Here is a 17,121-nt window from a genome sequence, read left to right as displayed (position 1 = left end):
TGACACACAATCTCTCACCCTCAATAACTATTGTCTGTTGGTCAGGTAGTCCATGATCCAGTAAGGAACTTAATACAAGGATCTGTTTGGAGTTTTTTTCTGAACTTGGCAAGAACACCTTAATGTAATTCTAAAATAAATATACAAGTCCTCTTCTGAAACTTTTTATTTGTTGGTTTTATCCTATATAAAGTATAAATTAAAATGAGGCTCAAATTGAATGCTGAGTTTCATTGATTTCTTTCGAAGCATACTATTATATTTGCTATTTTAGGCTAGGTAGTATCTCTGTTTATTGTCCAGTCATCCTCACCAGGAAGTGACTACCTGCTGTCCAGTCGGCCTTGCCGGGAAGTCTTTACGTTTGATCATCCCTGTTTAACAAGTACCTCTCTTGTTAGAGTTTTTTGTTATATTTTTTGTGGGAAGTTTGTTTGTGGTGTGTGTTAGCAGTGCCTAAAAGCAGTTGCAGATCCTTGGGGGCAGGGGGTGGGGGGGTCTATGTTATGCATTAACATATGTGTATGTATTTCATTGTTATTTCTGAATAATTTTAACATAGTTTTCTGTTTTGTCTATTACAGTGTAATGTCTCTTGTGGGGGGTGCTCCTACAGGTGGGACAACCTGACTTCATTACTTCTGAGCCCTTCCTCAGGCTACAAGTGACTGGAGTTTCTTTGAGAATTGAACATTTTGATGTTGGATTTTATTTTTATTTTTATTATTTTGATTTTGTCTCAAAGATTCTGATTTCTGGACTGTGATTTGTACTGTGTTTCTTGTGGATTACCCCTTTAGGCAACTCATTATACATCTTTTTTGCTCTGTTGAGCCATATTTTCTATTTTTGTTAATAAATCTTTGATTTATGGAGATCTTGTTTTGCCCTTTTTGTGCACAAGCTGGAGGTTGGCAGTAATCTTTCTCCTTGTGAGGTTTTTGCTTTATTATGGGAACTTTATAGTTATAATATTTTGCCAGCCCCCCAATTTTGGGCCTGCTCCAGCAGAAGCCAGCAGGTAGCCTAAGGATCCTCACTGAAGTCAGGTTAGCCACTGCTGGCCTGATCCCTAGTTTGTTTTTGGAGGCCTCACCTATTTTGCCTTCGATAAAGCTCCTATGGCATAATGATTACAGCTTCAAATGATATCATTTATATATCTAAATACACTTTTTCACTATCATTTGTTTTTAGTGTTTCCTAAATCAGTGATAATGAAGCTCCTCAACCGGCAATATTAGTTGAATCAGCCGTTGTCCATATGTATGGGACTGACGTGAGGAGCTGGATTGAATACAGTTTTAGCGGCAGGGGCTTCAATCTCTTGCAAAGAGTTCTCTCAGTGCATCAGCACATTTGGGGTCACTCTGACAATTTGGGATGATGATGAATAAGAGAAGTGAATCCTTTAAGAAAACAGATCAGCTAGTCTTAGGAAAGTCCCTATTAGTCAGAGATAGGCATAGCAATAATTGTACATCTCACTGCCCTATATCTTACTTTAAAGAAGCTCTAAATCATTCCTCACACTTGCTGACATTTAATTTAACAGAGGTAATATTAAATGTACTCTAATTATCTTAACCCTCATTTTAAGTGTGTAATAAATAGAAGCAGGATGATTAATACGCCTCATAAGAAGTTAGCCGACTCTTCAGGAATTTATAAGCCTCAAGTTTGAGAATTCATAGCTTTTTTAACTATGTTCCCTCCTCTTCAGCCTAAGGTTAGAAGCACCAGATTTTTTCACTCCCTTGGCTCTGTTAACTCCTCAAAAATGTCAAAACAGCAGGAGATACTGGAAACGGCTGGGGTTTTTATTTTTATTATTTTTTCCTCATTTGATCGATGACTTCATCCAACAAGTTAAACAATTCTATTAGCAAGACTTATCTATTCTTTCTAAAGTGGTGTTCACTGTAACCACACATTTTCTCTCTACTTCCCTCTTTAATGTGTATGTGGGGTCCTTTGGCTCTTAACTCTTGTTTTCCCAGCAGGTGACTGTCAGAACTTGCATTTCATTAAAATGAATCCATCTATCCATTTTTGCAACCTACTCTGGGGTTGTGGGATACCAGAGATTGTGCTGAAGAAAAATAAAGTTTAAATAAATCAATGTAACATAGCCAAGATGCTGACAGAGTAATCAAATTGTTTCAGAGTGTACAAGTGTACCAGGCTCTCTTGGTCTCCTCTTGCTCAAATGGCTTAATAATTCTTCCAAAGGTCAAAGCCATGCTGGTTAGCCATTCTCTCTGGTTCTTGTAGATGGTGCCATTTTCAACATGAATTTCTGACCCCATTACTGTTTGGACAATGTCAATCCAAATTAATATTCAGAGGTATCTCAAAATGAATTTCAAATGTCCTAAAATGCAGTAGAGCCTGATTGTGTTCAGATATCTGAAAGACATTTCAAGGTTGCTGAAAATTAACTTCTTTATATTTTAAGATATCTGCACTATATTTTGAGACGCAAAGACATCACATGCGTTTTCAGATATCTGAAATGGATTTCAGATGTAAGTCAAAATCACTTCTTGTAAAACTTCTGATTTTTTCAATAGGACTTTCTGAACATTTTAAGATATATTTGAATGTATCTGAGAGATTGCAAAATAGCAAGAAGTTATTCTGAAATGCACTCCACTCATCTGAAAATGTACAGGATGCTGTTTTGAAATATATGGAGATGCATTGACATGTTGATAGATGTGTTTTAGATACAAGCTCTCAAAATGATATTCAGAAATCTTTTAAGGGCATTTTTAAAATGTATTTCAAATATCTTGTAAACTGATTTTAAGAATCTTGAAATGCATTTTAAGATACCTGAAAATAAAGAAAAAACAATGTTAAGATACTTAGCACTGAACTGTAGATATCTCACACATGAATCAATGGGAAGATCTGAAGTGCATTTTAAGACATCCTGATTACATTTTGGTTTATCTTGAAGTAAAAACTGAACAACCTTAAATGCATCTGAATATCTCACATGCACTTCCAGTTATCTTAAAATTTTGAAATACCTCTGAAAATTAATTTGGCTTGCCAAATTTGGAGAGTCTCAGACTCCCTGCTGCTATAAATTGTATGTTCATGTTAAAAACCAAGATCAATTAGCTGGTGATAACAAAGCAGCAATTATTCTCCATGAAGATGTTTTGTACTTTCATTGAAGTGAGTCGTGTTGCCATACATTAAACTGAAAAAGCTCCTGGTCAAGGCTTCTGCTTTCCAGCCAGATCTGTTAGAATGGGCTCCCCAACCCTGCCACCAAATTAAGTGGGACTCCATAACTGCATTATAGAAAAGTGTAAGTAACTCCAATGAAGAAACAAATAACTCAAAAAGATCCTGGAGTTTGTCAGCCTGTCACTGTCTGTACATTCTTCCCAAGTCTTTATGGTTGTGTTTTGGTACTCCCATATCACAAAATCATACAGGTTAGACTAACATATAATTCAAAACAAACTGGCACCCCACCCAGGGTTGATTCCTCCCTTGTACCCGCTGCAGGTTGGAAGGAGTTGGTTTAAACATTTGGAGAATGCAAGCATGAATGAAGGAAAAATGTACATCTCTGCTTACAGTACAAAATTGTAAGTGTACATCAGTCCCAGTTGTCTTTGCAGATGTGCAAATGGGACTGTGTGCACAAAATGTTCAGCTTTAACTAAGAGTGAGGCATGTGTGTGCTCACTTCCAGGTGCAAGATGGACATGAGAGTTGCACAGGGCACAGAACAATCCCAATTTTAGTGACTGCAGAACTCCCACAATGGTCAGTTTGGATAAAGTATGGCTGCTGGGAGTAGTGACAGTAACTTCTCCACGGGCACTGAATAGGAGAAAGAAAGGGTGTTCATGTGAAGGTGGGTGGGGGGCAAAATGCCCCCCCAACACATTGAAAAGTTGACAGCTCCAACATAACTCATTTACCCATACAATATTTGAGACGACAGGATGCCTGATGGTTTCCAAATGTGCTTAGCCCTATATTGTTAAAGCATCTCTCAAGAAAGCACCTGGACTCGGCACAGAGAGATTTTTAAAATAAAATCTCCTATCTAAAGAACTTAGAGTCAGGAAATGACTAGGGGCAAGGGTTTAACTGGCAGGCCAATAGTATCACCTGAAATATTGAGAAAGAAAGAGTTTGTGAGGCAAACAGGCGAAAGTTTGTAGGTTCAACAATCAACTCCAACAGGTGGGCAGGTGGGCCAGCTGCCTTTCCAAACTAAAACTGATAAAGTCTAGAGTTTGTGTTCTAGTTTGTTAATTTTGATACTTGGTGTTCTCCTTTGGATTATCCCTACTTTATGTGTATTTTGGTTAGCTGGACACTTTTGCGTTTTTTGTTCAGGTGGCACAAAAAGTTTACCTATGAACAATAAACGCATTTATACTTTTTATGATGAGTTTTTCATTCTTATAGTTGAATATAATTGAAGAAAAAATGTGACACACAAATAGAATAATGCCATTCTCTTTATGTGTTGTGAGAGACGGCCGGCAGCTCAATCTGACCGGGACATCCCCGAAATGGAAGAATGGATGAAGGCTGCCTTTCCAGGACACTGCCTCCCCCAGCACGCTAGGTGGCAGCTCCCCTGGACAGTAAATGTACCCCGGATTCCCACAGGTCATCATGGGACATGGAGTCCATTTTCTCAGCCCTGTTAGGTGCTGTGGGTGCTGCCAGGGGGAGCTAATAAAGGACCTGGGACTCATACTTTTCTTACAACCTGGAAGTACTTCGGAGACACGAGGACGGAAGCCCACAGTACTTCCAGGATGCTTGAGGAGGATGATGTGGTGTTTGACCCGAAAGAAGAGGAGAAACACTTCCAGTCATGGAATATATAAAGGACTGTTGGAGACCCAGCAAGGACAGCCGGAGTTAGGAGATTGGGTGACGAAGCTGCTGGGAGTGGAGGATTATTATTGTATTATTATTGATTATTGGAGAATTGTGGTGATTGTGGTGCTTTGTGCACTTTATTTGAAGAAAATAATTAAAAATCCTTCTTGGTGCTTTTATATGTGTGTCCTGAACGTCTGTCTTTGGGGTTTCACGGGGCAACAGCGCCCCTAGCGTCCATAGTGTGTTGGTATTGTATTACTGCCACTGTTCTGAGGAGACATGCAAGTAAAAACTTCATTACACATCATGTTGTTCATTTCAGTTTGAAGTTGAACTGGATGCAGTCCCAAGCCCAATCTGTACCATAATTTGTCCACACTCTACATGTCATTTAGATGACATTCCCAGTCCCACAAACTTCTTCAAAGTCTCTGTCTAATGTGAACTATTCCTAAAAGGAAATGAAATTAAAATTATTGGGAAATGTTTGATTTTAAGGAGCATGAAATGCTAAGCCGTACCAAGGTAAACATGAGAAATTCTTTCAGTTTAAGCCAATGTATAGTACTATATGTGTGTGTTTTATGTTTAATTAGAAATGCTTCAAAAGAAAGAGTTGCTGATCTTTTCAACGTGCTGTCTCATTATAGTAGATACATCCTGCCAGAATACTAGGAGCTGTCAAAGCTGAAATCGGTTTTGCATGACCAGATCAACTGTGAACGTCTCCAAGGCTTTTAGATGCTGGTACACATATATTTATATATGATGCTTTAACGTCAAGATTTTTACACAGGCTATCTCTTTGTCATCATTATTGTTATTATTATTACATTTTATTTTTTGCAGGAAGAGACATTTTTGTTCTAGCTACTATTCCTGACAGTATAATGAATCAGTTGAAAGAACAAACAAATAGATATGTGTCAAAAAAGATGTCCATCTTAGGCTTCCTGCTAGTATTATTACTGCACATACAGTGGATTCAGAAAGCATTCAGATCCCTTCATTTTTTTCCAATTTTGCTACTTTGTCGCCTTGTGATAAAATCTTTTAAATTAATTTTCACCCTCATCAGATAACATTCTGTACCCAAGAGTAACAAAGTGAAAACAGGATTTTAGAATTTGTTGCAAATTTATTAAAAATGAAAACGTGAAATATCACATTGACGTATTCAAACTGTTTGCTGTGATACTTGAAATCTGGCTCAGGTGCATCCCATTCTACTCATTCACTCATTGTTGAAATGTTTCTACACTTTGTTTGGAGTCCAATTGTGGTCATTTCAGTTGAATGGGCATGATTGGGAAATACACACGCCTGTCTATATAAGGTCCCACAGTTGAAATGTGTATTAGAGCAAAAACCAAACCATGAAGTCAAAATAATTTATTGCAGAGCTAAGAGACAGGATTGTGTCGAGGCACAGTTCTGAGGAAGTCTACCAAAAAATTGCCAGCACTAAAGGTTCCCAAGAGTACAGTTGCCTTCAGAATTCTTAAATTCAAGACGTTTAGAACAATTGCAACTCTTACTAGAGCTGGACACCCAGTCAAGCTGAGCAATTGTGGTAAAGGGCCTTGGTAAGAAAAGTGGACAAAAAAACCTAAAGGTCACTCTGGCTGAGCTTGAGAGAACTAGTGTGGAGATGGGAGAAACGTCTAGGAGAACAAGGCGTTCCTGCAACACTCCAAGAATGTGGGTTTTATGACAAAGTGGCCAGACAGAAGCCTCTCCTTAGTAAAAGACATATGAGAAACAAGACTCTCTGGTCTGATGAAACCAAGATCAGTTTCATGTCTGGAGGAAACCAGAAACCACTCATCACCTGTGCAATACCTTTCTAACAGTAAGGTATGGAGGTGACAACATCATGTTGTGGAATTGTTTTTTTTAGCAGCAGGGACTGCGAGACTAGACAAGGTTGACCAAAAGTTGAATGGAGAATAGTATAAAGAGATCCTCCATGAAAACCTGTCACAGCACACTCTGGGCCACAAGCTGGGCTGAAGATTCACCTTCAGATAGGAGAGTGACCCTAATCAGAAAGCAAAGGCAACACAGGAGTAGCTTAGGGTCAATTCTGAGAAAGTCCCCCAGTTGCCCAACCAGAGCCCAGACTTGAATCCAATCGAACATCTCTGGAGAGACTTGAAAATACCATTCCACTGACGGTCTCCATCCAACCTGATAGACCTTGAGAGGAAATGTAGAGAAGAATGGCAGAAAATATCCAGATCCAGGTATATGACCTTGTCGCGTCAGACCCGAGAAGACTCCAACGTATACTCACTGCCAAATGAGCTTTAATAAAGTACTGACTAAAGTGTCTGAATACTTATGACAATTTGATATTTCAGTTTTTCATTTTTTAATAAATTTGCAAAAATGTTCAAAATCCTGTTTTTGCTTTGTCACTCTGCTGTAATGAGTGCTGATTGAGGAGGAAAAAATTAATATAAATGATTTTAGTACAAGGATTTAACATAGCAAAATGTTAAAAAAGTGAAGGTTCTAAATTCTTTCTGAATCCAGTATATGAAAAAAAAAACCTTTAAACATCCATACTTTACATTTTTATACTGGAATTTGTCATTTCTAGGTGAAAGGGAGCCATGGTGTCCCCATACAGTTTTGGGAGAAGCAACCCTGAATGGGAAGTGATGCCACATATCAACACTCATTCACTTGGATAGCTTGGAGTTGCCTCTCAGCATAACATGCACCTCACTGAAATGTGAGAGGCATCTAGAATACTTAAAGAACTCACACAGACCAGCAGAGAAAGGGCAAATTTCAAGAAAAAAGTGACTGGCATGGGTATTGAATCTATGTTCCTGGAGGAGGCAAGTGATTCATCATGATGCTCTTCTAAAAAACATCTACTGTCTTTGAAAAGTAACACTAAATGAAACAATTACTTCTAAAATGTTTGCAGATAACTGTAGGGATGTTTTGCCATTTCACAAAGCTCTGATGAAATAATCTAAATACAGATAGACAGAAATGTGTGTCTTGCCCCCTTAGCATCTATGGAGTCAGACAAGGTAGTTTGCTCATTACTATGATGCTGTGACTCTGAGTGAGATACGTACTCTTCATGACCCTCAGGTGTAGAAATATCCAAACCGTAGATCTCAGTGGAATGGGAATGGTACAATGCAACAAACAATATACAGTATGAGGAACAGCCGGGGTCCTAACCCAGCTGAGGCGCCCTTCATGTGGAAGGACAGGGGGAAACAACTTACACAGGAATTTGTCTCGCCCAGGATGGTAAATGGCAGCGAGCCCAGGCTTGGATCCCCACATGGGTGCCCACAAGGCATGCCGGGTAATGTAGTCCCAAGGCACAGCCTGGTTGTGTTCTGTTGGGGCTGCCAGGGGAAGCTGCGGGATTTAGGAGTCCCTACTCCTTAAGGTTCCAACCTTCCCCGGAAGTGTTTCAGAGCTGCAGCATGATATCACCGGAAGCACTCCCGGGGAATAAAATAATTAACATGCCTGCCTCATATCAATGTGCCACAGTCGGGAGGAGGAGGAAAAGGAAGAGGACAATGCTTGTGTGGAGGAGTGGAGGCGACAGTGACAGAGAGAGAAGGAAGAAAATAATTATAGTGTCTGTGTATTACTTATTCTTGTAGCTGTGGTGGGAAACACTTATAAGAAAGAGTTTCCCACTAGTTAAAACTCTTTAGCCTTTTAACTTTTGTCTGAGCCTGCTTGCATTGGGTGTTTGGGGATCTGGAGCACCTCCTGGTGTCCACAACAGCTTCAGCTTATTGTGGTTCAGTTTTTATTTAACCAAAAGCTTAGATAATACATAGATGAATTCACATTATTTTTAAAACTTATCAGAAAGTATAGGCTATTGGCTTTGCAGGACTAAACCAAATTCAGACTCAGTTGCACCCTTCAACCATTTGTGTTTCATGTACTGTTAAGAGAAGCAATATTTCTTAAAGTTATCCCCCATATGAATCATTGCAAAAAAGTTTACATATATAATAAATAATAAATAATAAAAATGAAGGGTTAGTGTGAATTTCATTTTAAAATATTTGAGCTGTTCCAATATACTGAGGTTCAACTACATTAGATTTCTGGGTTTCTAGCATGAGCTGCTAGTATGACATCTTAATACACAACTCTTCAGGAGTTTGGGACTGAAACTTGACTTGACTGCTCCAAAATACTCCAGACTACTTTGGACTTTCCCCTTTGTTGGAGATTATCATCTTTCCGCACACCTCTTCAGCTTTCAGGCAACTTCTCCATTAGCAAACCAGATGAGCTTGATGGACTGAATGGGTTCTTCTCCTTTGTGAAACCTTCATATGTCTTTACTATCGACCAACAACCTAGTCTTGTTAATAAGGACCACCCTCACAATATGGAGCTCACTGAGAGAAAAGTCTTCTGATCCTGTGCCAGCAGTGCATTCCCAACCAACACTGTATTTTAACTGTTATCATGAAGGTATTATTATGAGATGCAGTGTTTTCATACATGACATCTTTCAAGTACTTGCAAAAGATCAACTTTTGACTTATCTCATCACAAAAGATTTATCCAGAATTTTAGTTTATTTTTTTGAGACAAGTTTCAATGTGCTACATGAGGGAAAGTTTCAACCAAACTATCAATCACTTTGGAACATACTATTTTTCTAACATGAGTAGTGACATAGGCTGCAGATCAGTGATTTTTTCTCTGAGGTACTGTAATTTTTTTGGGGTCCTGCTGGAGTCCACGTTTCATTTAGTCATACCCCTTGTTCAACTCATCGACTCTCCAAATATAAAAACTGAATTGAAGCCATTTTGACTCCGTCACAATGACTGTTGCAAAACATCTGGCAATCAATAAGAACCCAAGGCAATAATAAACACAACAACAGTTGTTTTTGGTTATGGTTAGCAGTTGTGAGTAAATAAGTACAGTCTGCATTTAAGCTTTCCTTTCTTATTCCATAAATACAGTTCCATTTGATTAACTTCAATAGTTCATTATACTAGTAGCATATCCCCATTTAATGCATACATTTGTGAGAATATTTTTGCAACATTCAGCAGGTCACTTGACACCTGTGTTCCAGTTTTACAAAAATTGTGCAGTATTTCAACAAAGGATTGTTCTATAAGTGCAAAAGCAAGACCCATCACACCCATGCACAATAAAGTGAAAATTAAATATTAAAGATACTAGCTGGAGCTTCATAGTGGTCAACACTGCTGTATCACAGCTTTAGGAAACAACTATTTGCAGTTTATATGTTCTCCCCATGTCTGTGTGAGTTTTTCTGCAGGTACACCAGTTTCCCACTTATATCCTAAAGATCCTATTGAGCTAAGAGATGTCTCCGAGCTGGCTCAGCATGAGTGACAGTATGTGTGACAGATTGGTGCCATGTGTCCTGAGCTTCTGGTAAAGGAGGCATATTATCACCAGTTGTGTAACACAAAATTCGTGGGCCTCACTGCAGTAGTGAAGCTGGTGGTCCAACCTTGAAAATAAACATTTACAATAGGACCCTGATTTAATGTTCTCAGATTTTTCATCTTCATTCTTTTAACATTTTTGGGATGCTGTTGTTGCACAAAAAACAGACATTGTCTAAAGAAGCAAAGGTCTTTTAACGCTACGTTCAGCCTAAAGCTAAAAGTGACTCTATCCTAATTTTTTGCCTCATAGGTTTTTTTTTTCACTGCTCAAATTAATTTTGTGACTGATCTAAATCTGATATACAGTATGTACAGATGTCTGTCCAGAATGTGCCCCACATGCACAAAATAAATAAAACAATTTTGTCAAGCGGATGCCTGTTGCTGCCCTACTTTACTTTATTTCAGTACAGAATGTCTGCAAATTTGTAATCTCATGATGGCAAGGAAAAGAAACAGGAAACAAAAGATCAGAACTGCTGGTTTGTGCGCATTTATTACTGCTGGAATTCTATATATAGAAAGAATTGGACCAAAGGATTGGTGAGACCACGATGGGACAGGTTTGTATGCAAAACAAGTTGTTACAAGAACAGTGCACATGTTTTTTGAAAAGTTTTAATTATTCATATTTTTTTTGCTAATCACAATTCTCCAAAAACATCACATCTGTATCAAATAGGAGTGAAAACATGAGAATGGAGTTGTAGTTTCAATGGAGCCTGTTTGTGGTTTCAAAAAAATCAAATCCAGTTGGTTGTACGCAGTGGTGTAACAACAGTGCAGTTGCTATCAATAGCAGCATTAATGAAAAAGAATTACAATCTGAAAAGACCAAAATCAGTCAGTCAGTCATTTTAAATCTTGCTTAATTCAGAAATGTGTGTGTGTGTTTGGGTCAGGGGTGGTGGAGTCTATCCCATCTAGCACAAGCACAAGGCAGGAACAAATCCTGGACAGGGTGCTAATCCATCGCAGGACAAGCACACACACTTCAGTCATACTCTAAGGCCAATTTAGTATCACTAGTCCACCTAACCTGCATGTCTTTGGACTGTGGGAGGAAGCAGTAGCAACCAAAGGAAACCCTGGCAGACACGGGGGAGAACATGCAAACTCCACACAGGGAGGACCTGAGAGAAGAACCTTGGCCTCTTTACTGCGAGGCAGAAGCACTATCACTGCACCACTGTGCTGCCCAATGACCAAAATGTCAATAATAATTTTACCAATTAAATAGACCAGAGTAGGACACTTCAAACTTATTTGCAACTATTAATCATATTAAAAACTGCAGTGAAAATATAAAAAAACACAGTTAACCCAGATCTCTGTTAATAGGATTCAGAGAAAACCATTACAATTTCCTTCAGTGAATACTTTTTTGATCATCAGTCACTAAAAAATGCTTCATGGAGGTTCTGCCATATTTCAAACTCACCTGCCTCTCCACTCAAGTCAGAAACTATTCAAACAAATATTTTTCAGATATCAAGTTAAATTAAACTGGTGCTACGCATGGCTAATTTGTTACAATTCTGAGGAAAACTACTGTGGTGTTAACTTATGAAGCATTATGAGAACCCAATGTAATTACTTACTTATTTCTATACAAGAACTACATATTACTAACCGGGTCTGGGGATGAAGGATGCTCTGCCTGTCTTTATTATTCAGCTCATGATCATCTATAATGGGAAGAGGTGGGCAAGGAAGAAAAGGTAAAGAAATCTGTTCTGTGGAGCTCACCGCAATGCTTGATATGCCTGACATACAGCTATCTCTGGTAATGAGATGCAGTGGAAGCAGTTCGCCAGTTCCGCCTTACACTGATCATATGAGCATAGATGTTATCTTAGGTAGAGTTTAGCAATGACTTATTATGTCAATTGCTTGCTTTGAACAGCACTTAGCTATTTTTGTTTTCTTATCATAATGTAGTTCCTTGCTGCCTACTCACTAACTTTTGCAAAATTCAAGTATTACTGCAACCTCCCATCTTTTGCCAGTAACTACACATGACATAGCAGTTTCTCAATGTTTTGTTTAAGCTAAAAATACACATATTTTTTCTGTTTTCAAAAATTAAATACATATTTTTGGGTCTGGAATTTTCATGAGTGGGTCCTTTTTTGGGGTCTTCCTCTACACCAGTAACTATCACCAAAGATGGTCGTGTGTGTTAGCATTGACAGTTCTGACAATGCATTCCGCATGTGCTGAAGTTCTATTTGCTGAATGCATAAATGTTAATGAATATCGCTTTTAGAAAATATTAAACAAACGTCTTGTAGATACTCCATAACATAATATAATGTTAACCTAACATAACATTTTCAAACCGCTTGATCTGTTTTGGATTATGTGGGTCCATACACTACCCTGGTAGCATTAGGTGGAGGACAGAAACCAACCCAGATGTACTTTTTATCAAATATGATGCCTTCTAAAAGTGTTTAGGATTAAGGCCTGGTTTAGGTTAATCTATAAAGTAATATTTTTTCATTAGTTTCTTGTTTATATGGTGTCTTTGCGTAGTAAAAATTTTGATAAGTTGCTTTATCATTGTAAGCCCATGCAGCAGTAGAGAAGGAATTGACAGAAGTGTGTTGCGGACAGCTGGGGCCCATACTGGCCGGGATGCCTCTATAATGGAAGGATCATGGGAGAGAGCATATTCAGGGCATTACCTCCCCCAGAGCATTAGATGGCAGCCTCATTGGATAACAGCGGTGCCTCGGACTCCCACAGGGCATCATGGCAGCTGGAGTTTGACACAGCACCTGTTGGGTTCTGTGGGTGCTGCCAGGGGGTGCTGCAGGAAATGCTGAGCCTTGTGCGGCCAGAGGAAGATCCTAGGACACCTGGAGAACTTCCAGGTGCTCTATAAAAGGAGCTGCTTCACTCCATTCGTGATGCCAGAGTCGGGAGGAAGGGAGACGATGCTTGCCAGGATGAGGAAAGGTGGAAGGAAACAAAGAAGAAAAGAAGAAAAAGGGTGCTGTGTTCTTCTGCTTTGAAATGTTCTGTGAAGGTGGGATATGGTGGCCAGACGTTTCCCATAAGAAAAAAATAAAAACATGCATGATGAACTTGTGTCCTGTGTCTGTCTATGTTTGGTTTAGGGTGCAGAGCACCAACTGCAGGCCTCCCAGGTTATTGGAAAGTGTGAAATTACGCATCATTCAGTTGGTATTAAAAGCTGTTACTGCCACGTCCCAACTAAAAATGAACATTGTTAAAGCACTTTTTTTAAGTGGAACTGTACAAAATAAAAGACCAAGGCACTTCTTACATCATCATGAGTTAATCCATTTCCCATTTGTAGAATTATAAGGAGTTAGAGCCCATCCTAGCAGCATCGAGTGGGTCCAGGTGAAACATAACATTATTGTTTCTATGTATTTTTGCAACAACTGGAGGCCAGACATGTTAAATAAATTACTCCATCTTACACAGTTAGTCAGTAATGGATGTCGAACCAAGAATCCTGTGGTTTAAAAAGTAAAAAAAGTAAAAAAAGTAAACAAAATAGTTTTTTATTTATTTTAATTTTCAGGATTATAATATATAATCAAAATTAATTAAAGGTAGGAGTAGTTTAATGTAGTAAGCATTAAATTAATCAGCAAACAATAAACCAGTGTGATTGTTACTTGCTTTACATTTGTTGTTTTCACACTGATATAAAGTGAACTTACGTTTATAAATACACATACAATAATATGCTTACGTTAGAAGAACTATTTACGTAATACACTTAAAAATAATTTGAGCTTTAAGACAAAGCTCTTTCAACTGTAAACTTCCAAAAACAAATTACAAAAGTAGACAAGATGCAGGTCAAGGTCAAGCACAAGATCTTTCATAAAACTAAAAAGAAGCTAGAATTTTCTGCTGTCATGATCATATCCCAAAACCTTACCCCCCAAAAATCACAACAGATATTTGATAACATTTAATAAATGTATTAATTGTATTTTTAAAAGAAGCAAATGCAAAACTAATAAAGCTGTAAATAATTTACTATATAACATTGCAATAATTTAATGAAAGACATCAATAATACTAAATATACAAGTAGAAATGGAGAAATTAGAAGAGTTAAAAACAAAGCTAAATACATTAAAATTATAGAAAATTACTGCAAAATTAAATGAAAGGTAATTTAAGCCAAATCAATTGTCCACAAATGTTATCTGAAAACCAAAAGTATATTTTAAAACCTTAGAAGTGCAAATACAAAAAAGAAAGTTATTCCTTTTATTGAAGTCTTGTTTACAAGCACTGAATGAATGTAACAGATCTTAAGCACTAAAGAAGCCAAAAGCACATCATGTGAGAGCTACGTAAGGCAACGGCACTAAAGTTGAGATAGCTGCAGTCTTAATTGGTCTCCTTATGTAACTATGTCAGCAGAGAAGACTGATCCTGGTAGCAGCTTCACCCTGAAGAAAACACAAAGGAAAGCAAAGACCAGGTGAGGCTTTGCATTAGTCCTAACGTCTTATATTAGACAGTGTTAAGGAGTATAGAGAACCTGTGATGTTTGTTTCATACACTTTTGTAAGCAATATAAAGTAGGGAAACCACCACAGCTGGCTGCTGTCTCTCACTGAGAGTGTCATTTTGAATTCTTTCCAGTTCCTAGTCATCCTTACTCAGAGCCATGTCAACAAGGCATTCCTAAAAAGCCAATAATTGAACAATAGACAAAAAGGTCACCTACTGTATGCTCCTGCTTTTATTATTAGACCAGAGGTTGACGCTAATGATGATGATGACGTGTGTGACAAGTTGATTTTTACTGATAAATATGATTTTCACAAATTGATTATATATTGATTATATTGAATTACTTCTGTCCTTGTTAACTGTTAGTTATTGGCTTTAGCACTCTAAGAAAGCATTTTAATTAAAGCCTCTTGATATGTGACTCAATCCCACTGTTTCTTTAGCACAAGGACAAGTATTGATAAGAAAATTAGTACAATCTAGTGTAGCAAAATTCTGACTCCTAGGGTCTTCTTTATCAGTAACTAGCAAGGATATGAGATGTGAATCTAATCATGTACTTCTGTAATTGACAAGTGTATTTAAGAACTGTTGGCACCATCTGTAAGTCAGTCATATTTTCCCATGTGCATTCAGTGTCAATAAAGGTATTCTTCTCATCCTAGACTGGCTTTGTGATTTAACTTTGACCCATGCAAATTATCTGCACAGGTTAAGTTAAGTGCCATTTTTTTCTAAAGTTTAGTGTTTTTTTTACTTTGTCAGCAGTCTTTAATATTATCTTTAGACACAATGGAAGAATTATTAAAAACACATTTGTACATTTTGTCACACATATGTGCATAAGGGACAGACGAAGGGCTCTAGTGGCTATAATTCTACCGCCAATCCAGGGGTTGCTACTGCGGCCTAATGGCTTTTTTCTTCCTCCCTCTGCAGACTGGATCATTGATGGATATAACACATGTGACATCACTTCCAGTGTCCGTCCACCTGAACCCTTCCTGGCAGAAGGACTGAAAATCAGTTGTTCTGCTACCTTTGTCAGTTCACTCCTGAACTTGCATCTGAAAAAGATGTTTTTCGCAATTATTGCATGTTTCTTTCTTTGCTTTGCAATTTATCTATACAGGGTTACCAGGCTGGTACCCCAACTCTTTATCAGTGTCATCTCTTCCAATTGATAATACTTCATTATATTTTACATTCTGGGATTGATTATTGAAAGTAGAAAGTAATTATTTACTGTATACATGAATGAATATCATGCCAAGACTTTTCTCTTTTAACATCTTCAAACTGCCTAACCAATTCAAGGAGATGTTAGTCAAATGCCTATCACAGCATTTCTAGATTGTAGAAAAGGAAACAACTCTACATTGGCCATCACAGGGCCAATTTTGTACAAACCAACATGAAACTAGTTTAGTATCACAAACCAGCCTACCTTGCACATCTTTGGGATGCGGTTTTGAAACCTAAATACCTGGAAGGAAGCCCACAAAGACAACAAACAGGAGCAGTAATTGAATGTAGGAAACCAGAGCTATACTAACCTGTGTGCTACTGTCATGGTTATGTCAGGGCCCTGTTCCATTTCCACCATTCTTATATTTTTATTCCTCCATGTTTATCAATAATCTTGTCCCATTTAGTTGTTAAATTTCCATTTATGATCAGATTGAAAGTACCCATTCCCAGATGCTTTGCTGATCACCTCAGGGCAAATCAAAGAGAAGACTCCAGCCTCAGTTCTTCTATAATTAGGGAAATGGCAGTTTACGTGACTTGCTCGGCTTCATACAGAGACTCACATGTGTTGATTGAACCTACAGCCTTGTGGTTTAAATAGCAGTGCTTAAGTCATTACGTTGCACTGAATAAGAATAAAATATACAGCTTGTCCTTATCCAAAGAAATCACGCATTCACAAGCCTGCTAAGTTAAATTAAGGGCTCTGTTTTCCCAGAAACAAGTCTTTCTTAAATATGTTCAATTTTAAAAGGTTTTTAAGGCTGGGGCATTAAACCGTAAACATTCATTACAAATTGTACTCTTAGGAGCAATTATCAGATGCTATATCTTTATAGATTTCTAAATGCTTACTTTCTCTTAAAGCACACAAGCATTATTATTAATCATTAAATTGCTTATAATGAACACTCTAAACCTACTAGTAGCATCATTAGCCCCTATTGTCCAAACAGCCATGTTTGTCACACATCCTACTCTAAGAACAGTTATCAAAGTAAGAGTACTGCTGTAAGCCTCACTCTTAATACAC

The sequence above is a fragment of the Erpetoichthys calabaricus genome, chromosome 2 (genome assembly GCF_900747795.2).
Source record: "Erpetoichthys calabaricus chromosome 2, fErpCal1.3, whole genome shotgun sequence".
Lineage (NCBI taxonomy): Eukaryota > Metazoa > Chordata > Cladistia > Polypteriformes > Polypteridae > Erpetoichthys > Erpetoichthys calabaricus.
This window is presented reverse-complemented; position numbering follows the sequence as displayed.